The sequence below is a fragment of the Mirounga angustirostris genome, unplaced genomic scaffold (assembly GCF_029215605.1).
Source record: "Mirounga angustirostris isolate CCGP_5_RB_7025 unplaced genomic scaffold, mMirAng1.0.hap1 SCAF_5, whole genome shotgun sequence".
Lineage (NCBI taxonomy): Eukaryota > Metazoa > Chordata > Mammalia > Carnivora > Phocidae > Mirounga > Mirounga angustirostris.
The window spans coordinates 31130766-31158687 of NW_026991713.1; the positions used below are offsets into that span (position 1 = coordinate 31130766).

Genomic DNA, 27922 nt, shown 5'->3' on the forward strand with positions numbered 1-27922 from the left:
TGCCAAAGGGCACTGAACCATGGAAGAAAAAATACAAATGAAAATATTGCTCAGAAAGCAATTTTAATGGCCTTTAGAAAAAATACAAGAATGTATGGTTATATTGCTGGATATTTTTTTCTTAAAGCAATCCTCAATAATAGAGAAACTAAATAATATATGAGAGGCAATAACAAACAAGGAACAACATAGCAATCAAATACCAGATTCACTATATGGGTGACCAAAGAGAGGAAAAGACAGGGGAAAAACAAAAACAAAAACAAAAACAAAAACAAACACTTCACAAATTCCTATATATCTAAGCTCTGATTCCCACCCACTGTCCATTCTATTGGAAACAATTGCCGCCCACCTAAACACCAAATTCAAAAGGGTAGCCTAACTCTATATTGAGTGTAATATTCTATTCAAACTTCCCCTATCCAGAATCATCCCTCAGAAACCTCATCCTGGTAATCTGCTATACTTGACTCAGCATAAGCAGATCAACGTCCAAGTCCCACCTACATCCATCCATTATTGGAGAAAAAAACATCAGCAATTTATTGAAAAGAAAATTGAGAAGAGAACATTCTAGTCAATAATAGTTCTATGAATAAAGGCATGACACTTATAAAAATGTATGAAAGAATTAGTTCCATGAAATTAAATTTAGAGATAGTTTTGTAGGGTGAGGACAAACAGCCAGATACTTGAATGGATAAAAAGGTGATGTAACTATCTTGCCTTGAACCCAATTATGCATATATGGTAGGAAAACTGATAGTTTTCCCCCAAAATCTGTTCTTGCCTCCTGCTGTCAAGAATACTCCATCTAGCAAGGCCATCATTCAGAGTGATAGAAGAGATAAAGTTTCCTAGACAAACAAGACTTAAAGGAGTTCATGATCACTCAGCCAGCTTTAGAAGAAATGTTCAAGGGGACTATCCGAGTGGAAAGGAAAAACCATAAGCAGGAGTAAGAAAAGTAGGAAGCACAAAAGCAGTAAAAATAAATGTACTTATAAAAATCAGTCAAGGCGGAAAAAATCAATCAAGGGATTACAAAATAAAAGAATGTAAAGTATGACATCATATACTTAAAATGTGATGAGGGGGAGGAGTAAAAATTTAGCCCTTTTAGAATGGGTTCAAATTTAAGTGACCATCAACTTTATATAGACTGCTATATGCATAAGATGTTATATATAAACCTAATGGTAACCACACACCAAAAAACAGTAATAGATACGCAAAATATAAAGAGAAAGGAATCCAAGTACATCACTAAAGAAAGCTAGTAAGCCATGAGAAAAGAAAGCAAGAGAAGGAAAGGTGCTACAAAAACAACCACGAAACAAGTAATAAAATGGCAATAAGTACATTCCCATCAATAATTACTATGAATGTAAATGGACTAAAATGCTCCTATCAAAAAACATAAGATGATAGAATGGATAAAAAAGCAAGACCCATCTATTTGCTGCCTAAAAGAGACTCATTTCAGACCTAGACACATGCAGATTGAAAGTGAAGCGATGGAAATGAAAAGAAAGACAGGGTAACAATACTTATATCAGATAAAATAGACTTTAAAACAAAGACCATAACAAGAGACAAAGAAGGACACTATATAATCATAAAGGGAACAACCCAACAAAAGTTATAACAATTGTTGATATTTATACACCCAACATGGGAGCACCCAAATACATGAAGCAGCTGATATTAATATAGATACACATATTTGTCAACACCAATTTTGTATCACATTTTTTAATTTTTGTCTAAATATTGTAACTATCAAGTTCATTATTGAAAAATGACTACCATATAAATGAATTGTCAAACTAATCCTAATGGTCAAGGCAACAAATGTATTCAGATCGACTTTTTTCTAGAAAATACCTCACTTATTTTCTGATACAATGAATGATTTAAGATGATTCCTTGTAACATCTACCCACTTACTAGTTCTAAGTAAGTCTTAGAGTCTACCTGAGTCATTTGTTTCTGTATTGTCTAATTATTCTCCTCATTCTGAGACATAACTTCATGTTTCTTTGCAAGTTTGTTAATTTTTTATTGGATTCTAGATATTGTCAATATTATGTTTGGTGTTGGGTTTTATTTTGTTTAAGCAATAGTTTAGTTTTTGTTTTTGTTTTCTGAGACACAATTAAGTTACTTGGAAATAGTTTAATCATTTCAGGACATGTTTGTAAGCTTTGTTAGGTATTCCCAGTTTTCAGTCTAGGGATAATTTGGCCTTACTACCTTTGTATGAAGTAATACTCTTCTGAGGACTCAATTCAATATCCTGTGTGTTAGAAAGCTCTGTTTGGGGACCCCCTACTTGTTCTATGGCCTGAAAACTCAATCCAGACAATAAGATAGGACAATTCTGTTGTTCATTTGTTTCCTCTTCTGAAGGAATCACTATCACTGTCCTGTACTACCTTTTGTCCAATGTGTGAAAACCATTGTTTCTTATGGGGTTTTTTTTTTTTTTTTGGTTTTTAGGGGTTTTTGTTTTGTTTTGGGGATTTTTGGGGGGGGGGTTTCTTTTTCTTTTTCTTTTCTTTTTTTTGGTTTTGGTTTTAGTTTTGGTTTTTTTGGTGGTGGTGGTGATGTTTAAGGAGGGGTGGGGAGATCTGCTTCCTATTAGTCTATCATGACCAAACATGGAAATATCACTTCCCCACTCCTGAATATATCTTAATACAGAAAATATCAACACAGACTAAAACACTGGGCTTTTCATTTCATATGACATTCTAAGCAAAATTTATATAGGACAGGGAAAGGCATGAGACATCACCATGGATTAGTATTAACATAACAAGGCTTTATGCTTCCCAATACTGCACATTTTCGTCTTTCTTGGCACCCTGAAGGTTTTATTCTTGAGAGGGATATACCAGATAAATATTTTGGATGTTTAAATAGTGTTCTGTATCATTCAGAATCCAATCAGGAGGGAAAAAAAAAAAAACACATTCAGTAATTTGAAGAGCTATAATAGGAGAAACGAAATATTAACTATTTACGGGAAATTAGCTACTAAAAAATGAAAGAGGATTTTAAAGAATATTGTAGGACTGTGGGAGAGTACCAGGGGAGGAATAAACATGAAATGAGGCCCCTTTCCTAAAGCTGGGATTCAGACCTCTTTGGAGAGAGAAGTTTCATCCTACTGGATGGTGATAAAGTTAGCAGGTTGTCAAGGGTCAGAGTCGGTTCATGATCAGTAGGCCAAGGCTGAGAGACAGGGAAATACATCCTGGGCTTGGCACATGTGAATGTGAGCACCATTGTGTATCTTGCATGCTGTTGACTGCAAAACACTGCATCAGCAGGCTGAGAATAGGTGGGGCTACCTGAATCTAGAAGACAAGCCCCTTTCTCCTGTAGTCTTACTCCATACCCCTCTCCTGGTAAAAAAGAAATGTTTAAAAGATTGAGCTCTAGGATCACAAGCAGGCTAATTAATACGGAATATGGAGGTAAGAAGTGATAAACTGATAACTGACCCATGCTATTCTTTCTTTCTTTCCTTCTCTTTTTGTCCCAGTAGGATAAGTGTGATTGTGAAGGGAGATAGGAAATAAGAACCAACATGAATCATTTAACTATAAGCCATTCTCAGGCTGATCAATTTTAACAAATATGGAAGTTGAAGATATCAGAATTCTTGTATTTTTTTGTTTTTTGGGTTTTTTTTTTTTTGAAAAGGGGGAAATTATATTATCATATGATCTTATGATGCAAAATAACAATGAAAATTAATTAATAACTTCAAATCTCAAGGTCATCCCAGATTCAAGGAAAAAGAAAATTAGATTCAGTCTCCTGATGGGAGGAGATGAAAAATATGATGGCCATTAACTTCAATCTACCATAGGGAGGCACAGGATTTGGAGCTTAGGAGAAAGCTGAAATTAAAAACATATTTGTATTTACCAGTACATATGTTATAACTGAAATTATGAGAATGATGATGTTTCTTGAGATAACTAAATATACATATACATATTACTGTAACATTTATTATTTATATATATATTACCACATATTTCAGAGTGAATGAACCACTCAACATGGATAAATATCAACATAAAGTATAAAAACATAATATTGAATGAAAAAAGAAAGTTTCAACATTTTATGCAAAATTTTATGCAAATCCATATATTGCTTTTAGATGATTAATAATAATCCTTAAGTTCATAATGATAGGTAAAACTTGTACATCTTTGCAGAATGCTTAAGAACCAGCTTATATTCTTGAAAACTGGTAAATAAAGGGAAACAATCAAGCTTTTTTTCTGCCTTTCCTATATCAACTGCTTTTTATGGTCACCAAATAGCTGATGAGGGGAGGTTACTTTTTAGAGAGTAAATCAAATCACAAACACAAAAGGCAATAGAGTATTATCATTTTGCAACCCCAAGTGAAATAATAAATCCATGCAATTATCAATGGTGGCTAAAATCACAAAAATAGAGCTATCCAGATACTGTATAACTCCTTAGCAAAGTATTTATACCATCTGTAAGCAATCTTATCAAAGACTAAAAATGAATCAGATCAAGCCTTTGCCTTGAATTACCAATTTGCGGAGTACAGAGAAACATATTCAATGATACTATAAGAACAGAACCAGCGAAATTCAACAAAATACAGATAGATAGCACAGGACTCTCTACAACAAACTGATTAAGAAAAAAGAGACTTCTGGTTTGTTTTTCAGTCTGGCATATAAGAAGCTAGAAGTCACCACACTGTCCCAACAAAAAGTAGAAAAGTAAACAAAGTGAAAAATCAACAACTCTTCTTAGCTTCATAGAAAAGTGAGGTCATAGGGCAAACCAATGTCCCCAAAATTTGGAGAGACAAACAGACAAATATAGAAAATCACAACTTACCAGAGCAAATACCCAAGAGCACAAATCTCTGCAGGAACAAGCGCCAAGGCAGGGAAATCTGAATTTAACTGATGAACTGCTGAAGGCTCAGCATAGACGTATCTGAGAAATAAAAACAAAAGGGACACCCAGTCATAGGGGGGATGGCACGCTTTTGTGAATTTTACCTCCAATAATTCAACTACGTTCTCACAATGGATATTGGAGAAAAATCGCCTTCTGTCTCTGGCTGGAAGAGGAAAAGCTGCCACTTTGAAATACGCCAGAGCACTCCTCTTAATAGGGTGTCTGCCCACAGGAGGAACTATTTAACTGGAGCCTTACCTGCTGGGATGTTATTAGACCTGGGGGAAGAGAAATACGCATCTCCAGCCACCTTTAACCACTCTATCCCACTTAAGAGGAAGGGGTTGGAAAATGAGAAACCAGTGTGAGGTTCACAGCCCAGAAGTACAAATCCACTAAAAGACTGAGACCTGTTCATGGGACTATAGAATGCTTTCCCTCACCCCATACCTTGCCACATTACCAAAGGCTTATTTACTGCAGTTCCCTTTACTCAGTATATCTTTTTCAACTACCAGAAAAAATTATAAAGCACTGTAAAAAGCAAAAAACAATTGAAAGAAACAGAGCAAGCATCAGAACCAGACTCAGATGGCAGCCATGTTTGAATTTAGAGATTGGAATTTAATTTAATTTAATGATTAAGATGCTAAGGACTCAAATTTATAGAAACAGAGTAGGTTGGGGATATCGGGGGTGGTGGGTGGGAAAAGGAAGAGATGTTGGTCAAAGAATACCAACTTCCAGCTATAAGATGAATAACTTCTGGGAATCTAATGCAGCATGATAACTATAGTTAACAATACTGTGTTTTATTCTTGAAGCTGCTAAAAGAGTAAATTGTTTTAAGTATAGTTGACATACAATGTTATGTTAGTTTCAAGTGTATAAAAGAGTAGATCTTAAATGTTGACCCAACCACCACAGTAATAAAAAAATGGTAATTATGTGAGGTGATGGATGGGTTAACTAACCTTATTGTGGTAATCAATCACAATATATATCAATTATCACATTGTACACACTAAACTTATACAATGTTATACATCAGATATATCTCAATAAGAGTGGGAAAAGAATGCTAAGGGCTCTGAGGATAAAGTAGACAGCATGTAAGAACAGATAAACTATGTAAGCAGAGAGATGAAAATTCAAAGAAAGAACAAAAAAGAAATAGTAGAGATCAAAAAAGGTAACAGAAATGAAGAATGCCTTTCAAGGGCTCATTAGTAAATAGAACACCGCTGAGGAAAGAATCTCTGAGCTTAAGGATATCTCAATAAAGACCTCCAAAACTGAAAAGCAAAGAGGAAAAAGGTTAAAAATCAGAACCAGATATCCAGAAATTGTGGAAAAACTACAAAAGCTATAACATATGTGGAATGGGAATTCTAAATGGAGAACAAAGAGAGAAATGTACAAAAGAAATTTAAACAATATTGAGACAGTAGTGACTATATCCCCAAATTAATGTCAGACACAAAACCAAAAATCTCGTAAGCTCAGAGAACACCAAGTAGTATAAATGGCAAAACAATTAGCTGGGGCATATCATTTTCAAACTACAGAAAATCAAAGATAAAGGAAGAATCATGAAAGAAGCCAGAGGTAAAGACCTCTAACTATAGAGCAGCAATGGTAAGATTTACATCTGACTTCTAAGAAACCATGCAAGCAAGAAGAGAGTGAGTGTAAGATTTAAAGTGTTAAGAGCTACCCTACGACCCAGCAATTGCACTACTAGGTATTTACCCCAAAGATACAGATGTAGTGAAAAGAAGGGGCACCTGCACCCCAATGTTCATAGCAACAATGTCCACAATAGCCAAACTGTGGAAGGAACCGAGATGTCCTTCAAAAGACAAATGGATAAAGAAAGGATGAATACCCACCATTTGTATCAACATGGATGGAACTGGAGGGGATTATGCTAAGTGAAATAAGTCAAGCAGAAAGCAATTATCATATGGTTTCACTCACAGGTGGAACATAAGGAATAGAACGGAGGACCTCAGGCGAAGGGAGGGAAAACTGAATGGGAAGAAATCAGAAAGGGAGAAAAACCATGAGAGACTTTGGACTCCGGGAACCAAACTGAGGGTTACAGAAGGGAGGGAAAGGGTAACTGGGTGACAGATATTAAGGAGGGCATGTGTTGGGATGAACACTGGGTGTTATACACAACTAATGAACCGTTGAACACTACAACAAAAACTTATGATGTACTATATGCTGGCTAACTGAACATAATAAAAAAAAGTTAAAAAAAAAAGTGTTGAGAGAAGAAAACCACCAACCTAGCATTCTGTACTATGTGAAATTATTATTTAAGAGTGAAGGAAAAATACTTTCTCAGACAAGAAAAAATTGAGGGAATTTGTTTTCAGTAGATCTGCGTTGCAAGAAACGTTAAAAGAAATTCTTTAGGCAGAAGATACTATAGGACAGAAACTTGAATCTACATAAAGAAAGGAAGAGCATCAGAGAAGAAATAAGTGAAGCTAAAATAAAAACTTTTATTTTTCTTATTTTTCATTGATCTTTTAAACTAATGTTTGTCCAAAATAATAATAGCAACAATGTATTCAACTACCTGTATATGCTTATTCTTATGTAAGTGAAATGAGTGACAGCAATGATGCAAGGGACAGGAAGAAGGAATTAGGATTATTTTATTATAAGGTATTCTTACTATTTATGAACATATCAATTATACTTCTTTTTAAACTTTTTTTAGTGTTTTCCCTGTAGTTTGCAATATACAAATAATCGAAGTCTATTTTCGAAATACTATACCACCTCACTGGTGATCCAGCAGTTACACTCCTTGATATTTGCCTAAAAGATTGAAAATTTATGTCCATATAAAAACCTGTGCAGAGATGTTTATAGCAGCTTGTGTGTAGAGGCCAAAACTTAGAAGCAGCCAGGATGCCCTTTGTTGGTTGAATGAGTAAACGAACTGTGGTACCTCCAAGCAATGGAATATTATTCAGTACTAAAGAGAAATGATCTGTCAAGGAAACTTAAATGAAGGAAACTTAAATGGAGGAAACTTAAATGAATATTACCAAGTGAAAGAAGCCAATATGAAAAGGTTGTATATTGTATGATTCCAACTGTATGACATTCTAGAAAAAGCAAAACCATAGAAATGGTAAAAACGAAAACAAAAACAAAACAATGACTGCCAAGAATTAGAGGAGGGAGGCATGCATAGGCAGAGCACAGAAGAATTTTAGGGAAGTGAAAATATTCTGTATGGTACTATTATGGTAGATAAATATCATTATGTATTCGTCCAAATCTATAGAATGTACAACACCAAGTGTGGACCCTAATATAAACTATGGATTGAGTGATTATGATGGGCCAAGGTATGTTTACGAGTCATAACAAATATACTACTCTGTGGGGCATGTTGATAGTGGGAGATAATGTGGGATAATGCATGTGTGGGAGCAGAGAGTATACGGGAAATCTCTGTACCTTCTGCTCAATATTGCTGTGTATCCCAAATGACTTTAAAAATAAAGCCCATTTTTAAAAATTAAATATGAAAGAGAACCTCCAGATTAAATATGTGGTTGTTTCTTATTTGGATCCCGAGTAAGAAAATAAATATATAAAAACTTTTAAGACTAATGAAATAACAGGGGAAATTTACATTTAAACACTGGATTTTTTATAATTCTGAGGAATTACATTTAATTTTTTTAAGTATGATAATGGAATTGTGGTTATTTTTTAAAATAATCTTTTCCTTTTAGATATACATACCAAAATATTAAACAGATGAAATTATATGATGTCTGAGATTTGCTTCAAAATTATCAAGGGAATAATGTGGGTGGGACATTAGATTAAACAGAATTGTTCATAGGTTGATCCTCATTGATGCTGAGTGATAAGAACATGAAGTATATTGTACTAATCTTTCTACTCTAGTATATAATAGAAATTTAACTTGTTAAAAAGTAAACTTTTCAACAGTATCATACATACATAAAAACCATATTCATGCTGTGAATTATAATAATGAAATGAACACCTTGACTCTACCATCCAATATAACTTATAATAAAAATACTGTTTTATCTAGCTGGTGTTCCTCCCTGATCTCTTCCCTTTTAGCATTATCCTGACTTTTTATTATTCCCTAAAGTTTTCATCATCATCGTCGTGATGATTTTATTATGTTTCAGAGGTATCTCTAAATATTTGGTTTTGCTTGTTTTTTTGAGTTTTAAAAAATATTGTCATAGTTTAAGATGTCTACTGAGACTTACTTTTTTCACTCAATGTTATGATTCTAAACTTCATTCACATAGTTCTTTTCACTTTGTTCATAAAATATACCTTTATAAGTACACTTACTACATAATCATAATTAGCAGTTTGAATATGTAACCCCCAAATAAACCAAAAAGTTGTGGAGAACAGAGACCATGTCTTTTCATCAGTTTTCTCATCTTCTGCAAAAGGTAAACTACATGGTATTTTAAAAATGCACATTTGTGGGGCGCCTGGGTGGCTCAGTTGGTTAAACGACTGCCTTCAGCTCAGGTCATGATCCCAGGGTCCTGGGATTGAGTCCCACATCAGGCTCCTTGCTCTGCAGGGAGCCTGCTTCTCCCTCTCCCACTCCCCCGCTTGTGTTCCCTCTCTCGCTGTGTCTCTCTCTGTCAAATAAATAAATAAAATCTTTTAAAAAAAAAAATGCACATTTGTGAATAAGTGTTAATGAACAAGTGTTTTCATGAGTAATATAGCTATAAATGTGTTTCAACAACAACAAAAAAGAAGTGTAAAGAAGTGTAAATGACATCCTTGTAAAAATAATATTATTTCTAAATTTTTTTAAAAGATTGTATTCATTTATTTGACAGAGAGAGACACAGCGAGAGAGGGAACACAAGCAGGCGGAGTGGGAAAGGGAGAAGCAGGCTTTCCTGTGGAGCAGGGAGCCCGATGCAGGGCTCAATCCCAGGACCCTGGGATCATGACCTGAGCCAAAAGCAGACACTTAAAGACTGAGCTACCCAGGCACCCCATTTCTAAAATTTTTTTAAAGACCTTATTTATTTATTTGGGAGAGCGGGACAGAGCAAGAGAGAACACAAATGATGGGGAGGGGGAGAGGGAGAAAGAGTCCCCGAGTGGGGAGCCCACAACCTGGGGGCTCAATACCAGGACCCTGAGATCATGACCTGAGCCAAAGGCACACGCTTAATGGATTGAGCCACCCAGGTGCCCCTAAATTTTTAAGACACTTTATGAGAATGTCTGTGAAAAGGCAGAGCTTAGGGACTCTTGTACTAGATGAAATTGAGCATAGGTCCTTCAATTCTTGGACTCAAGGTCCCCCATTTATAAATTATAAAGAATTAAAATATATATTTGCTCAAAGAATAATCTTCCCATTTTTTACGATTCAATTAGATAAAATTTAAGTGTTAATTTTGGTATTCAGTGTAAAAAAATTCAAAGAACCCAAATATTAGTACAACAAATGAATATATAACTATTTAGTTCATTGAAAACTGACATATGGCTGGCCCTAAAATTTATTGGTGCCATGAAGTCAAAGCTGATGCCGGAAAGATTAGTCTTCAAAAAAAAATGTGAAATGTAATATGGTATGACAATTATACCTCAATAAATGAAAAAAAAAAAAAGGAATGCAACTCAAGCTCAAACATTTCTCTTTTTCATTTAGGAAGGATTTTGCACTTGGGATAGAGGCCAGTGATTTATTAGGTTAAGTTTTCTCTCAGCAGCACTCTGGTTACTCTCAGTATTCAAGCACAACAGCTTCATTGTACAAAGCCAAGCATCATACTTTATTTTTATTACTTCTAGGAGACTGTGATAATATTGAATTTAGAAAGAGAAGACTAATATCCTTATTGACATTATTGTTGACCAAAGCACTTCCTTGTAAGGAGCATGAGTCTATTGCTTCTTTAGATAAAACCTTACAAAAAGTTCAGAAGGGAAATGATGGGCTACAGTTTTAATCCAGCAGCTGGAAAAATTCATTGTTCAGTATTGTTAAGAGCTATAGTCTCAGTAACATTTGATTAACCTGAATATAAAGATAAGCAAATTTATCTGTTAAGTATTTCTAGTCTTCTTTCCAGATGCTGTTATTCATTGTTGTCATATCACTTTTAGTTCTCCTTCTGCTTCTTTTAGAAAGAGAAACTTTCTACTTTCGATGAATTGAGAAAAGAAAAAAAGACAATATTACTCTCTAGGCTTAGGATTTTTATCTCTTCCACTTTTAAATCCACTTTTTTGTCAGATGCAATCATGGACATAAAGATAGTCATGATTCCCAGAAATTATCAGGTATTGACCCTATGACAAATCATATTCTGCCTTTGGTAATTATTCCCATTTGGCTACCTTTTTTTAATGGTACTTACGGTTGGAATATCAATACTGTCAAAGTTTGATAAAAATTGTGTTACTGGTTAGGCTTTGTTGCTGTTCTCTACCACCTAACATGAGAAAAAAATAATAAGGACATGTTAAGTGAAGCTAGAGTAAGACTGGATGGTCAGTGGAGTAACCACACTGAAGTGCTGTGGCTTAATATGGAGTCTCTCAATAGGTCAGAATTATATTGGTATTTATACTTACACCTCTTGGAGGACTTTGAGGAGCCAAGGATAATCAGAGCTCCTGGGCCATGAAATAGCCTCATCAGTATACTTCAGTATGTCACAGTGATATGATCATATTCTCTGTCTGTCATAATATGAAAATGATTGTAAAGCACTGACCTAATGTTTTAAAAAATTAATCAAAGGAATTCTTACTCAATAATTACATTGTCAAGTTTTTTATGTGCTCCCATTGGTATTAATTAAATAGTATAATTATCATTTTTTGAAATAAGTATAGTGCCAGTATAATATCAATTTTTAAAAAATTTTGTAACTCAATCATTATTGATATTAAAATATAAAAATCCTTCACATAAACTCAAGAGACAGAGGTTATGTTTTATTATTCTTACTTACTTTTAGATGATTACAGATATCTTATTTATCTAATTAATTTCTTATATTATAAATAAAATCTGGATCCACAAAAAAGAATAAAGAGTACTAGAAATGGTGAATACATGGGCAAATATAAAACATTTTTCTTGTTATATAAATTCTCTTTAAAAATAATCAGTTCTTTAAAACAAGAATAATAATAATGTAGCATGGGCTTTCTAACAAATGTATATTAAAATATATGACAACAGTAACACAAAGTCCCAGAAGAGAGAAATGGAAATATACCATAATATTTTTATGGTATTTGAAAGTAGACTATAGTTAAAGAATTATACTCTAAGCCATAGAGTGGTTATTAAGTAACAAAACAAAGAGTTATAGAGAACAAGACAACAAAGAAAATAAAGTAAAATCAATACTAAATTAACCCAGAAGAAGGCAGAAAAATGGAAAAAGAGAGGAAAATAACATGAAACAAATAGAAAAAAATAGCAAGATTATAGATTTAAACTCAACCATCTCAATAATCACATTGTATATAGTCAAATCATCTCAATTAAAAGGAGTTCATTGTCAGATTGGTTATTTAAAAAAGCAAGACCCATGTTATGAGTTGCATTATGTCTCCTCAAAAAAGACATATTAAAGTTTTAACCCCCAATACCTCAGAATGTGATTTTATTTGGAAAAATGATATCTACAGTAATAATTAAGTTAAAATGAGGTCATTTGATGGATGTCCTTTTTCATTGGGGACATTGGAGGGACAACGAGGGGCAGACATTCGCAGAGGGAAGACAACATGAATGCAGAAAAAATGCCATGTGAAGACAGAAGATTGAAGTGATGATTCATCTGCAAGCCAAGAAATGCTTGAGGCTAGCAGAAACTAGGAGAGAGGGATGGAACAGTTTCTTCTCTATAGTCATAAAAGGAACATGGCCCTGCTGAGACCTTGATTTAGCACTTCTGGCCTTCAGAACTGTGAGACCATAAATTTCTGTAAATTAGCACTTCTTCTTTATAATGAACTAAACAAGTCAAGAGAAAATTAACATGGATGTAGAAGACTTGAAAATAACACTATCGAGCAACATGACACAGTTGACCTTTGTAGAACACTATAGCCAATAAGAGCATGTGTACCCTTTTTAAGCATACATGGAAGAAGGACCCTATTCTGAGCCATAAAATAAGTCTCAGCAAATTTAAAATTACTCATGTCATACAAAGTATGTTCTTGATCTCAGTGAAATTAAATTTGAAATCAATTATAGAAAGATAAAAGACTCCACTAAAAACCACTAGAACTGATAAACTAATTCAGTAAAGTTGTAGGATACAAAATCAATGTACAGAAATCTGTTGCATTTCTGTACACCAAAAAGAAGCAGTACAAGGAGAAATTAAGGAATCAATCCCATTTACAATTACACCAAAAACAATAAGATACCAATGAATAAACCTAACTAAAGAGGTGAAAGACCTGTACTCTGAAAACTATAAAACACTGATGAAAGAAATTGAAGGAGTGCCTAGGTGGCTCAGTCGGTTGAGTCTGACTCTTGATTTCAGCTCAGGCCATGATCTTGGGGTTGTGGGATTGAGCCCTACATTGGGCTCTATACTGTGCATGGAGCCTGCTTGGGATTCTCTCTCTCCCTCTTCATCTGCCCCTACCCTACCCCCACTGAAAAGAAGAAAGAAAGAAAGAAAGAAAGAAAGAAAGAAAGAAAGAAAGAAAGAAAGAAAGAAAGAAAGAAAGAAAGAAAGAAAGAAAGAAAGAAAGAAGGAAGGAAGGAAGGAAGGAAGGAAGGAAGGAAGGAAGGAAGGAAGGAAGGAAGGAAAGAAAGAAGGAAAGAAAGAAAGAAAGAAGGAAAGAAAGAAGGAAAGAAAGAAAGAAAGAAAGAAAGAAAGAAAGAAAGAAAGAAAGAAAGAAAGAAAGAAAGAAAGAAAGTTGAAGATGACACAAAGAAATGGAAAGACATTCTACGCTCATAGATTGGAAGAACAAATATTAAAATGTCTATACAACCCAAAGCAATCTACACATTTAAAGCAATCCCTATAAAAATACTAACAACACTTTTCACAGAGCTAGAACAAACAATCCTAAAATTTGCACAGAACCACAAAAAACCCCAAATAGCCAAAGCAATCTTGAAAAAGAAAAGCAAAGCTGGAGGCATCACAATTCTGGACTTCAGGTTGTATTACAAAGCTGTAGTAATCAAAACAGTATGGTACCGGCACAAAAAGACACATAGATAATGGAACAGAATAGAAAACCCAGAAATGAACCTATAACTCTATGGTCAATTAATCTTTGACAAAGCAGGAAAGAATAGCCAATGGAAAAAAGACAGTCTCTTCAACAAGTGGTGTTGGGAAATCTATACACCTGAACTGGTATTATACTGTATGGTAACTAACTGGAATTTAAATAAAAACTTCTTAAAAATCCCCAAATATTTGGAAACTAAACAACAATCCAATAAACTAGTTTGAAAAAATCCAATAAGCTAATTTGAACTGAGTGAAGATGAAAATACAATATGTAAATTTTTTTAGCATATAGCCAAAGCAGTACTTAAAGGGAAATTTATAATAATAAATGCCTGGATTAGAAATGAAAAGATCTTAAATGAAAGGCTTCAATTTCTACTTTATGAAACACCTATGACGAATGAACATACTTCAATGTATTAAAAATTATTTAATTAAAATTACAAGTTTATCTCAGTAAATGCAGAATAAAAGAACAAATAAAACCTTATGTGAGAAGAAAGAAAAATAAAAATCAATGTGTTTATCAATGACTCAGTGAAATAAACAGAGAAGCAATAAATGAAAACAAAACTGCTTCTTTGAGAAGATCAATAAAATTAGTCAACCTATATAACCAGAGTTACTGGTGTGGGGTGGGGTAAAAAGAAAGAACAGATTACCAATATCAAGAATGAGGGAGATGACATCACTAGAAATTTTATGATGTGAAAAGGATAATAAGAGTATGAACAACTTCTTTGTTAGTAAATCTGATAAGTTAGATAAAATGGACAAATTCCTTGAAAGACACAGTCTATCAAAGCTCACTGGAGAATAGATAATCTGAACAATATATCTACTAAAGGAATTGAAGTTGTAGTTTATATAATTCCCACATAGAACACTCTAGGCCCAGATAGTTTCACTAGTGAATTCTACCAATTATTTAGGAAAAGACAATTGTGATTCTACACAAACTCATCCAGAAAATTGAAGGTAAGAAAATCTGATATTACAACCAAAAACATTAGCAGAAAAGAAAACAAACCACTATCCTCATGTTCTTAATAAAATCTATCAAATCAAATCAGACAATAAATAAAAAGAAAATATGCCATGGTCAAATGGGATATTTAATCCTATAAATGCATGGTTGGTTTAACACTAGATATTTGGGGATTTTTAAGAAGTTTTTATTTAAATTCCAGTTAGTTACCATACAGTATAATGCCAGTTTCAGGTGTATAGATTTCCCAGCACCACTTGTTGAAGAGACTGTCTTTTTTCCATTGGCCATTCTTTCCTGCTTTGTCAAAGATTGACCATAGAGTTGTGGGTTCATTTCTGGGTTTTCTACTCTGTTCCATATTTAATTAATCCTATATTTAATCCTATAAATGCATGGTGATTTAACATTAGAAATTAATATACTTTACCCATATCAACAAAAAATAAAAAATTAAAGCCCTATTATCATCTCAGATGCAGACAAAACATTTAACAAAAATCTCATGCTGACTCTTATAAAAGCCATCAGCAAACTAGAAATATAAGGGAACTTCTTCAGCCTGATAAAAAGCATTGCATTAGTTGTCTATTGCTACTATAATAAATGCCACAAAGTTGATGGCTTAAAGCAACATAAATTTTTATTTATTAAACATATTATCTTATAGTTCTGGAGGTCAGAAGTTTAAAATAGGTTGGCGGAGCTGTGTTACTTCTGGAGGTCCCAGGAAATAATCCATTTTTCTTTCCTTTTCCAGCTTCTAGAGGCTCTCTACATTCTTTGGTTCATTACCAATGAATAAATACATTGTGGTATATCCATACAAGGAAATACTACACAAGAATAAAAAATAAATGAACTACTGGTCATATTAAAAACATGGGTAAGTCCTAAAATAATTCTGCTGAATGACAAAAACCAAACCAAAATGAATACATGTACTATGATTTAATTTAAAAATTCTAGAAATTACCAACTAATCTTTAATGATAGAAATCAAATTAGTGATTGCCTGAGGATGATGGGGGGTGGAGAGATAAAATGAATATTAAATGTCTAGAGGGAGATCATACAAAGGGGATTGAGAACACTTTTGGGAGGAAATAGATATGTTTATTATTTTGATTATGGTTATGGTTTAGTGGGTGTATACACATGAAAAAGCCTCAAATTGTACACTTAACGTATGTGTAGTAATTGTGTGTCAATTATACCTCAATAAAACTTTTAAACCAGATTAACCAAATCCTTTGACAGTTTTTGGCCTTTCATGTTCCCAGAACTAAAATTGATACCACAATAAACAGTAAGTGTGCCAGTTTCGCTTGACCTGAGAATTTGAATACATTTCTAAGATTTTTCATGCATCAAGTATCCCACCAGATGTTAATCATGGATCAGATTCCACAGAGTTTAAACACCTGTGGCCTTTCTGACCCATAAATCTGAAACAAATCAGAAATAAATTCAATTTAGTGACACTCAAGGAAGAACTCAGATCTATGTGAATATTTGAGAATTCTTAGATATTAAAATCTATCAGATGTCTGAACACATTTATGTTGTGCTTTAAAATTCAATAAACAAAAAAGAATAGCTCTGTTTCTGGGAAGGGGAGGGAAGAGGAGGTAGTGAGGATAAGAAGGGAGAATTAACGGTGAAGTTTAGTGATCTAATGATCACAAAAAGGTAATATTTCAGATACTATTCCACCATAAAGATTCTTAACTGTCATCCAAGAAAACCTCAGAGGTCCATGAATGGGCTCAAGGACATGTGAGAATGTTCCTTGAACAGATGTGCATTTGTCTGAACAGAGGGCCCATAGATTGGTTCAAAGTATGGAGAGGCTTCATAATTCAAAACATTAATTGACATCTACTCAATGATCTATTTCAAGAAAAAATTTATAGCAAAATCTGAGAAAACATTCCAGTCTGTTTGATTTCTTTTCTCTATTGAGATGGCTTTATGACCAGCTGGCTTACTTTTATGAGCTTTGCCATGCATAGTATGGTGGTGCGACTCTTTTGAAATGAGAAAGAGGCTCTTGCCAAATGTGTTTTTCAAGATTTTCCAAATGAAATGCCAGTTTGCTGAAAAAGAGAAACTGAGACAACCAAATCTTTCCAACAAGTTCTCTCATCACATATATAGAATTATGTGGAGATAATCAGAAGTTACAGTGGAGATAATCAGAAGTTTAAACTATTATGTCAGTATTTTTTTTATGTCAGTATTTTTATTGCAAATATCCGACTGGGACAGCATTCAGTAAATTAATGGGTGCCAGCCAGTTGAAAGGTAATTAAATAATTTATCCTATGGAACCACCTGCATATGTTTTCTTAAGTCCTTGCAATATTTTAACATCTACTTTTTGAAACATTTTTTTTTTTTTGAGAGAGAGAGAGAATGAGAGACAGAGAGCATGAGAGGGAGGAGGGTCAGAGGGAGAAGCAGACTCCCCGCCGAGCAGGGAGCCCGATGCGGGACTCGATCCCGGGACTCCAGGATCATGACCTGAGCTGAAGGCAGTCGCTTAACCAACTGAGCCACCCAGGCACCCCTTGAAACATTTTTTAATGGTGATGATAAAAGACAAATATGCTGTGAGTTAGGAAGTATACACATATCTGAGTAAGCCTTCAGCGGGCTTCTGTTTCTTCAGTTGTCCTCTTTCACATTTTCTTTCTCAACTATTACAGTAATCTATAGCTATCATGATCTTATCTTTTCTGACAAAGCCTTGTAATAGATTGGTCAGTTAAATAACAGTTAAATAACATCAAACCACTCCGCTTCAGTCGATTATATTTGTAAATGTCCAGATGCTGAGAACTTACTCCTCTGTGTAGTGTTATCATTTGCATGTATATTTCCATCTATCTCTTCTATTCCAAAGATGTGTTAAGCCATGTCTTAGAAGTGAACTGAAAAACTCATTAGAACCCAATCATAATGGTACTGCTTTCAAATATTTGTACTCAGTACAGTCGTCTCAATATTTTTTGAGTTATCCTCTACTTTTTCATTACATTTCTCCAATTTTTATTCTCACCCAATGCAAGTATCATTTTTATTATTTTTAATTTTTCTTTGTGAGTCAATTTCTTGGCAACCAGAGCCCTCTTCCGCTCTCAGCCATAATTCTTTCTCAGCTATACTTTTCTTTACATTTATTTATTTATTTATTTATTTATTTATTTATTTATTTATTTATTTATAAAGACTAATGTATTTATTTTAGAGATAGAGCAAGTGCAGGGGGGAAAGGGCAGAGGGAGAGGAAGAGAGAGAAACTCAAGCAGATTCCACGCTGAGCATGGAGCCAAACACAGGCTCCATCACACAACCCTGAGATCATGACCTGAGCCGAAACTGAGTCATTTGCTGAACTGACTGAGCCACCCAGGCGCTCCTACCTTTTCTTAATATCAAGAAGCATGTTTGTCTCATTCATTGTTTCCATCTACCCTATCTCTTCCACCTTGAGAGCCAAGGAATGAGGTTCTGCTCAGCTGCAGTCTCATTTGGTGTGACATTAACATGTATTTCTTTTTTATTCATTGTCAAGTTCAAAAACATATTAACACAGGGGAAATAATTTGACAAATTATCTCAGAGCAGGGAAATGTGAAGATTATAGCAACTCTCTTCACTGAAGTGAATCTGTGAAAACAGTGCTCACCAAAAATGAATGGAGAAGCAAACTGAACCCAAAAATCTCTTCAAAGGTAATCCTGGAAAATTGTTTTCCTTTCATTTTTAAAAATATTTCAGAGTATTCTCAAACTTTCATTTGATGTCACACAATATATATTCATTTTGTAGCATTTCATTCGATCACACAAATTTGCTCATCGTATATTCTACTGGTCTATCACTGGACTCTTTTTTCCTGGGTCATCTAAATAAGTGGATAGTGACCTGCTGACAGTGGTATAGTTCACAAAAATGTAATATCAGGGCGCCTGGGTGGCTCAGTTGGTTAAGCGACTGCTTTCGGCTCAGGTCATGATCCTGGAGTCCCGGGATCCAGTCCCACATCGGGCTCCCTGCTCAGCAGGGAGTCTGCTTCTCCCTCTGACCCTCCTCCCTCTCATGCTCTCTGTCTCTCATTCTCTCGCAAATAAATAAAATCTTTAAAAAAATGTAATATCAATGTCTTGCATCTATTTATATGAAACTATATGTTCAAGGGAAAAAGGACATGATTCTATTTCAGGAGCAGTGGTGGCGAGTCACTGCTCCTTTGCAGGCTTACTTGCGGGGAAATAAGCAAGAGGTAAAAGGGTGTAGCCTGACTCTATTCCTAGTCTATTACAAAAACGACATGACAGACCAAGGGGTCTTTCTCTACCTAAGAAGCAGTCCTAGATTTAGAAATACAAAGGCCATGGTGAGATTCTTTTCAAAAGATCTATCCAGCTTAGATTCCTTTCCATGAAGTTAAATAGATTCCTCTTTCTTACAAGTACATTCTGCTAAAAACAACTTAGCTGGGTACTAAATTTTAGATCAAAGGTATTTTCCCCTCAGTATTATAGAGACTGCATATTACAATAAAAGAGCACGTGTTTTAGAATCAAATAAATGTAGGCTAGATTTCAATTCCACAATTTTCTGGCTGTAGAATCTTGGTCATGCTAATTGAATCTCAGTTTCCCCAAATGGGGATATATTACCCATCTCCTAGGGCTGTTGTTTTAATTAAGGAGATAAAATGTGTAAGCATATTATATGTGTCAGGCACTCAGTTGTATGATAAATATGATTATTATTAGATGTTGCTTATTTATAAACAGTCTGAATGTACCTTAATTTTAATTTTTGTCCTGAGGTCAAGATTCAGTTGCTTATTTGTTTGCTTTCTGTATTCTGGAAAGAGGACTTTTAATTTATGATTACACCTGAAACATCACACCGGGATATATATAAATGTTTATTTCTTTTCCTGGAATGTGATGAGCTCTTTGGACACATAAACAGGTGCTTTTTCAGTTTGGAAAATTGTTTTTTATTTACATTTTCACTATTATTTATTCTTATTTGCCTGGGATTTCTTCTTTTCTGTCAAATCTATATTGATTCTCTATTTTTATTCCATGTTTTCATCTTCTCTATCATAATTTTCTCATCTTTGTTCTTTCCCACTATGTCTGGAAAAGATTTGGAAGCTTCTTTATATCACTGATGTAATTTTATGTAATATCATTTCTGCTCCCTTGCTTCTGCAATGAATTTTAACCATGCTATTTTTTTCTTACTGTCTTGAAATCCTTATTTAGTCACCTCTCTTTTTTATCTTTTTATGTTCTCCTTTTAGCTAATCATGTTTTCCCCTTACCGTTTTCTGCTCCTGTTTCAAAGAGGCCAAGATTTCTTGCATTCTACTAAGAATGCCTACTCATTTTCTAAACCTTAGAATGGATTATATATTAGTCTATTTTCAGAATTATTTTCTTCCTCGATTTTTTTAGTTTCTGTTTCTTTTTCCTTACTCCACAGTATTTTCATTGCTGTCTCTTTTCTTGTTCTTTGGCTATCATTGAATGAAGCCAAATCTTTCTAGCTTTTGTATTGGTCAACAGACAAATTGTGTGGATTGCCCTTGGCCCAATTCATATTCTTAGATAATGGTTAAGTCTCTTTCAAATCTATAGCTGGAGAGAAGGTTGATATAACAGCTCCTGAATCAATTCTCAGTGTCTTGCAAGAATATGCCTAGTTCAGCTATGTACCAGGGTGGCTGCTACATATCCTACAGGAAATGTCCTGTTCTTTTCTATTCTGAATGATAAGCTCTATAAAGTACTGCAATTTTCAGGACATGTTTCTTCTAGGAATTTCTGATAGTGTTCAGTTCTTGCTGTAGTGTTTTATTTGTGGAAACTACATCTCTTTGGCAACAACGCTTCATTACTAGACCTGCATTGTCCCACTGACTTTCTGGGATTTTCTTTCTTTGACTAAACAAAGAATAGGAGTCAGGAGGCAAAAAATGGAAGTGTAACCACAGTATTCTCGTTGTCCCAAAACACAATAGAAGCATATAGAAGGACAGAAACTTAATATTCTGCTTGCTATTGATGTTGAGGATCCAGTCACTGAAACTTCAGTGGGACAGGTGCAAAGTATCATCCCTATTTATGAAGTGATCTCTGGATCACCTATGAGGTGACCTTTAGAAAGTTTTTGTTTTTTCTAATCATACCAACTCTCACGTACTTATCAAAGACTCTTTGCGAAATCTGAGTTTAGGTGGCCTATCAACCTTAGTGTTCAGTGTTGTTTTGTAACACTTTCTATCATCTTCATACACCTTTCAGTGGGAAGTAAGGGAGAAGACAATGGGAACAACGAGCCAAATGCTATTTAAATGAAAGGTCTAAGTGGGGACATTTTTGCTTCATTCATTAACCTTTTTTCTTATTAGAAGGTATTAATAATCAGTTCCATTACTGGTGATTAGACAGTTATTCACTTGTTTTATTCATAAGCATATTCTGTAATTACTGGTCTTAAAGTTCCCAGATTTCTTTGGTGTCACTCTTGTGTCCTCATCACATGTTACTACCAAGAGTTGTATTGCAGAAATAAAAAAGAAGAAAAGTAGAGAAATTCGAAAGTATTTATAGACTTGTTTATGTATAATTTTCCATCTGAATGAAGAATTGCTCTTTTATTTTATTTTTGGAGGGGTATATGGGAATTTTTATTATACTATTTTCATGTGGTTCAAAAATTACGTAAGAAAAGTTTTTTGAAATTGTATAGATAATAAAGGGGAACATACAGATAAATTTTAGCACATCCAGGGGCTTGAGGCTATTTTGTATCACTCACTCTATTGTCTGATATAGAGAAGGTGGTCAATTTAATAACATAAAACTTAAACAAAACAGAAAAAAACAGTCACCCTGAAGACCCTCTTACTGGTCAAGGTATTAATTCCCACCACAGCTTCTTGCCCGATCACCTGGCTCTTTTACACATACGCAGTCTTACACTTTTCCAGCGAGTATTTATTATTAGTTAAGCCATGATTTAGAATCCCAGGGTGGGGATCACCATGCACCCAGGTCCCCGCTTCACCTCCCTGGGAGAAGGAGGGAGGACAGAGGAGAGGTGGGTGAAGCCAGTTCAGACCTTCCCAGGAAATGCGCCTTCTGCCCGCGGGTCGTCCCAGGCTGACACCCAGGATATGGGGCAGAGGGACTTGTACACACGACGGTACCATTCACACATGGAGACATCACCCACTTAAGCAGTCATTGCCTTCTCACAGTGGTGGAAGTCCAGGTAGTTCTGCCAGCAGTTCCTGGTCTGGTTCTGGTTGGGGAAGCAGCTGTCAAAAGGGGCAGTCTGGTAGTTCTTGATTTTGGTCTTGATGTCTTCTGCCATGGTGCTGATTCTAAACACACCACAGCAGCACCTTGCAGCTCAATGTGAACCTCAGCAAAGACGCCAGAGTCGGACTGTGCTCTTTTATTTTTTTTAAGATTTTTAAAATTAATTTGAGAGAGAGAGCAGGAGCTGGGGGGAGAGGCAGAGCGAGAGGGAATACCTGATTCCCCACAGAGCACAGAGCCTGACATAGGGCTGTATCCTAGGATCATGACCTGAGTTGAAGGCAGACACTTAACTGACTGAGCCACACAGGCACCCCAAGAATTGTTTATTTTTGAAAACAATTGGAAAAATAACTAATGCATTCTGGACATCTGCACTGAAGAGCACTGTGCTAAATGACTTAATGTATTTTTTTTCCTATTTAAACTTTTGAAAGAGAGGACATCTAACTATCATTAATACAGATGAGATAAAAATGAGCCTCAGGGAAGTCAGGTGAGCTGTTTAATGTCACAGCTAAATTTTTATCCCAGCTCAGATCTGCGTGACCAAAGTCCCTGGCTTTTCCAGCACAACACGATGAATCTTTAACATATGAAAGCAATGAACATACACATTTTGAGTACTGTCTTTATGCAAATTTTTAACCAAAATATAAAAAATAAATAAATTGTGCCAAAATCAGTGTTTCCAGATCTTTGTTATTCTACCTTTTGCTGCAAGACAAAGTTTAGCACAGTAAAAGTTACAATGCTTTTAAAAATCTTTCTACTTTATTATAATGCACCATAAATTGTTTATAAAATTAAAATATTTGAATCATCATTGCATGTTATGTAATAATTTACTATTTGAAACTGCTTGTTTTGAATGCTGGAATCCATTATTAATAATTTTTGGAAAACAGAGGCTTCCAGATAGAAGGATATTGAAAGTAAGTTTTAGGGTTTATTCCCTACCCTACCACCTGGAAATGATAGGGATCCTACCTCTTTGTTGTATAGGTCAACTCTAACTCCCAGAGGGATGCAACGCCACTCTGCTCCAATGGCCATAAAGCCTGCTAGGAAAGGGTCAAGTAGTAGAATTAGTATGACTTTGTGGGGAAACCATGGATTAAAGCTGTAGCCCTAATTGTGGAGAGGAGGCAACAGTGAGACAGTCTCCAAGGAAACGCAAGTAGATACAGGCTATTTATGGACCAGATGGAAAGAACTTAGGGGACATAAGCTGCAGAGCTAGGAATTCTGCTTGAAAATAAGACATGAGAGAACAGGATGGGTCTAGCTCTGGGAAGATAAACATAGGACAAGTGCAAATGGACACAACTCAAGCTAGCTGATGTAGTCCAACATCATGTCTTCACACCACCAGTGTTCAGGGTTAGAAAAGCAAAGAACCCTGGATAGTAAGGTGGCCCAGCACAAGAGAACCTATGTCACTCCCCCAACCCCCACCATTACCATTATACATACAGATAAACAAGCAAACATATTTTGCAGGAATGTGCTTGTCTTTTCAAATTTTAGGAGACGGGCAAACCAGGTCAGGTAGCTTGATGGTCTTGCCAATACAAATCTTGTACAGGTGTTGTTTTATAAGGAAATCAGATTCTTATAGCAGTTTACATGCTGACACTTAAGAGGATTGCAAATCTCCATTGGCTCTTCTTTGAATATTTTGCTCTGAACAATAGCTGAAAGGGGATGTTTGTAGGTTTATTTTTAAATTTTTTATTTGATTATTTTTTTCAAGTTTTTATTTAAAGTCTATTTATTTAACATATCGATAATATTGGTTTCAGGAGTAGAATTTAGTAATTCATCAGTTACATGTAACATCCAGTGCTCAAGGCAACAGGTGCCCTCCTTAATAGCTATCACCCATTTAGCCCATCCCCCACCCATCTCCTCTCAATCAACCCTCAGTTTGTTCTCTACAGTGAAGTCTCTTATGGTTTGCTTCTTTCTCTTTTTTTTCCTTCCCAAATGTTCATCTGTTTTCTTTCTTAAATTCCACATATGAATGAAATCATATGGCATTTGGTCTTTCTCTGACTGACTATATTTCGCTTAGCATAATACACTCTAGCTCCATCCACATTGCAAATAGCGAGATTTCATTCTTTTTGATGACTGAATAATATTCCCAGTACACACACACACACACACACACACACCCTGCATCTTTATTCATTCATCAGTCGATGGACATTTGGGTCTTTCCATAATTTGGCTATTGGTGATAATGCTGCTATCAATATTGGGGTGCTGGTGCACCTTAGAAAGTGTGCTTGTATCCCTTGGGTAAATACCTAGCAGTGCAATTCCTGGGTCACAGGGTAGTTCTAACTTTTTGAGGAACCGCCATACTATTTTCCAGAGTGGCTGCACCAGTTTGCATTCCTACCAACAGTGTAAGAGGGTTTCCTTTCTTCACATCCTCGCCAACATCTGTTGTTTCCTGACTTGTTAATTTTAGCCATTCTGACTAGTATGAGGTGGTATCTCATTGTGGTTTTGATTTGTATTTCCCTGATGATGAGTGATGTTGAACATCTTTTCATGTGTCTGTTAGCCATCTGGATATCTTCTCTGGAAAAATGTCTATTCATGTCTTCTGCCCATTTCTTAACTGAATTATTTAGGTTTTGAGTGTTGAGTTTTATAAGTTCTTTATAGATTTTAGATACTAACCTTTTATCAGATATGTTGTTTGCAAATGTCTTCTCCCATTCTGAAGGTTGCCTTTTAGCTTTATTGATTGTTTCCTTTACTGCACAGAAGCTTTTTATCTTGATGAAGTCCCAAAAGTTCATTTTTGCATTTGCTTCCCTTGCCTCTGGAGACATGTCTAGTAAGAAGTTGCTATGGCCAAGGTCAAAGAGGTTGCTGCCTGTGTTCTCCTCTAGGATTTTGAGGGCTTCCTGTCTCACATTTAGGTCCTTCATTCATTTTGAATTTATTTTTGTCTATGGTGCAAGAAAGTGGTCCAGTTTCATTCTTCTGCATGTTGCTCTCTAGTCCTCCCAACACCATTTGTTGAAGAGACAGTCTTTTTTCCATTGGATATTCTTTCCTGCTTTGTCAAAGATCAGTTTACCATATAGTTGTGGGCCCATTTCTGGGTTCTCTTATCTGTTCCATTGATCTATGTGTCTGTTTTTGTGACAGTACCACACTGTCTTGATGACTACAGCTTTGTAATATAGCTTGAAATCCAGAATCAAAATGCCTTCAGTTTTGTTTTTCTTTTTCATGATTGCTTTGGCTATTTGGGGTCTTTTGTGGCTCCATACAAATTTTAGGATTGTTTATTCTAGCTCTGTGAAAAATGTTATTAGTATTTTGAGAGGGATTGCATTAAATGTGTAGATTGCTTTGGGTAGTATAGACATTTTAACAATATTTGTTCTTCCAATCCATGAGCATGGAGTGTTTTCCAATTCCTTTTGTTCTCTTCAATTTCTTTCATCAGTGTTCTATAGTTTTCAGAGTACAGATCTTTTATCTCTTTGGTTAGGTTTATTCCTAGGTATCTTACGGTTTTTGATACAATTGTAAATGGGATCAATTCCTTCATTTTTCTTTCTGCTTCTTCATTATCAGTGTATAGAGATGCAATGGATTTCTATAAATTGATTTTAATTCTGCAACTTTGTTGAACTCGTGTATCAGTTCTAGCAAGTTTTTGGTGGAGTCTTATGGTTTTCTACAGAGTATCATGTCATCTGCCAATAGTGAAAGTTTGACTTCTTCCTTGACAATTCGGATGCCTTTTATTTTTTGTTGTTGGTGTTTGATTGCTGAGGCTAGAACTTCCAGTACAATGTTAAATAACAATGGTAAGAGAGGACACCTCTGTCTTGTTCCTGCCCTTAGAGGAGAAGCTCTGTTTCTCCCCATTGAGGGTGATATTAGCTGTGGGTCTTTTGTGTATGGCCTTTATGATGTTGAGCTTTGTTCTCTCTAACCCTACTTTGTTGAGGGTTTTATCAAGAATGGATGCTGTACTTTGTCAAATGTTTTGTCTGCATCTACCTAAAGGATCCTAAAGAAAGGATCATATGGTTCTTATCCTTTCTTTTATTAATGTGGTATGTCACATTGATTGATTTGTGAATATTGAACCACACCTGTAGCCCAGGGATAAATCCTGCTCGATGGTGGTGAATAATTCTATAATGCACTGTTGGATTTGATTTGCTATTATCTTGTTGAGAATTTTTGCATCCACATTCATCAGGGATATTGGCCTATAATTCTCCTTTTTAGTGGGGTCATTGTCTGGTTTCAGAATTAAGGTAATGCTAGCCTCATAGAATGAGTTTGGAAGTTTTCCTTCCATTTCTAGTTTTTGGACCAGTTTGAGAAGAATAGGTGTTAACTCTTTTTTAAATGTCTGGTAAAATTCCCCTGCGAAGCCATCTGGCCTGGGACTTTTGTTTGTTAGGAGATTTTTGATTACTCATTTAATTTCTTTGCTGGTTATGGATCTATTCCGATTTTCTATTTCTTCCTGTTTTGGTTTTGATAGTTTGTTTCTAAGAATTTATTCATTTCTTCCAGATTGCCTAATTTTTTGGCATATAATTTTTCATAATTTTTCCCATAATTGTATTTCTGTGGTGTTGGTTGTGATCTCTCTTCTTTCATTCATGAATTCATTTATTTGGGTCCTTTCTCTTTTCTTTTTGATAAGTCTGGCTAGGAGTTTATCAATTTTATTAATTCTTCCAAAGAACCAGCTCTTAGTTTTGTTGATCTGTTCTCCTGGGTTTTTTGTTTCTATGCCACTTATTTCTGCTCTAATCTTTATTATTTCCCTTCTTCTGCTAGCTTTAGGCTTTACTTACTGTTTCTTTTCTAGCTCCTTTAGTTGTAAGGTTAGGTTGTATTTGAGATTGTTCTTGTTTCTTAATGTGGTAAGATTGCTTCTTGCTTCTTTAGTTGTAAGGTAAGGTTGTATTTGAGATTTTTCTTGCTTCTTGAGGTAGGCCTGTATTGCTATATACTTCCCTCTTATGACCACCTTTGCTGCATCCCAAAGGTTCTGGACTGTCATCATTTCATTTTCATTTGCTTCCATGTATTTTTTTAAATTTCTTCTTTAATTTCCTGGTTGGCCCATTCATTCTTTAGGAGGATGTTCTTTAACCTCCATGTTTTTGTGGTCTTTCTAAATTTTTTTCTCATGGTTGACTTCAAATTTCATAGTATTGTAGTCAGAAAATATGCATGATATGATCTCAAACATTTTGTACTTGTTGAGGCCTGATTTGTGACCCATAATGTGA

The 27922-nt window shown here is 35.0% G+C and overlaps 1 pseudogene; it reads right to left on the minus strand.

Annotated features, from left to right (window-relative positions):
- Window positions 1–22401: 22401 nt before the first annotated feature.
- On the minus strand, window positions 22402–22746 carry LOC123838014 (cytochrome c oxidase subunit 6B1-like; annotated as a pseudogene).
- Window positions 22747–27922: the final 5176 nt, after the last annotated feature.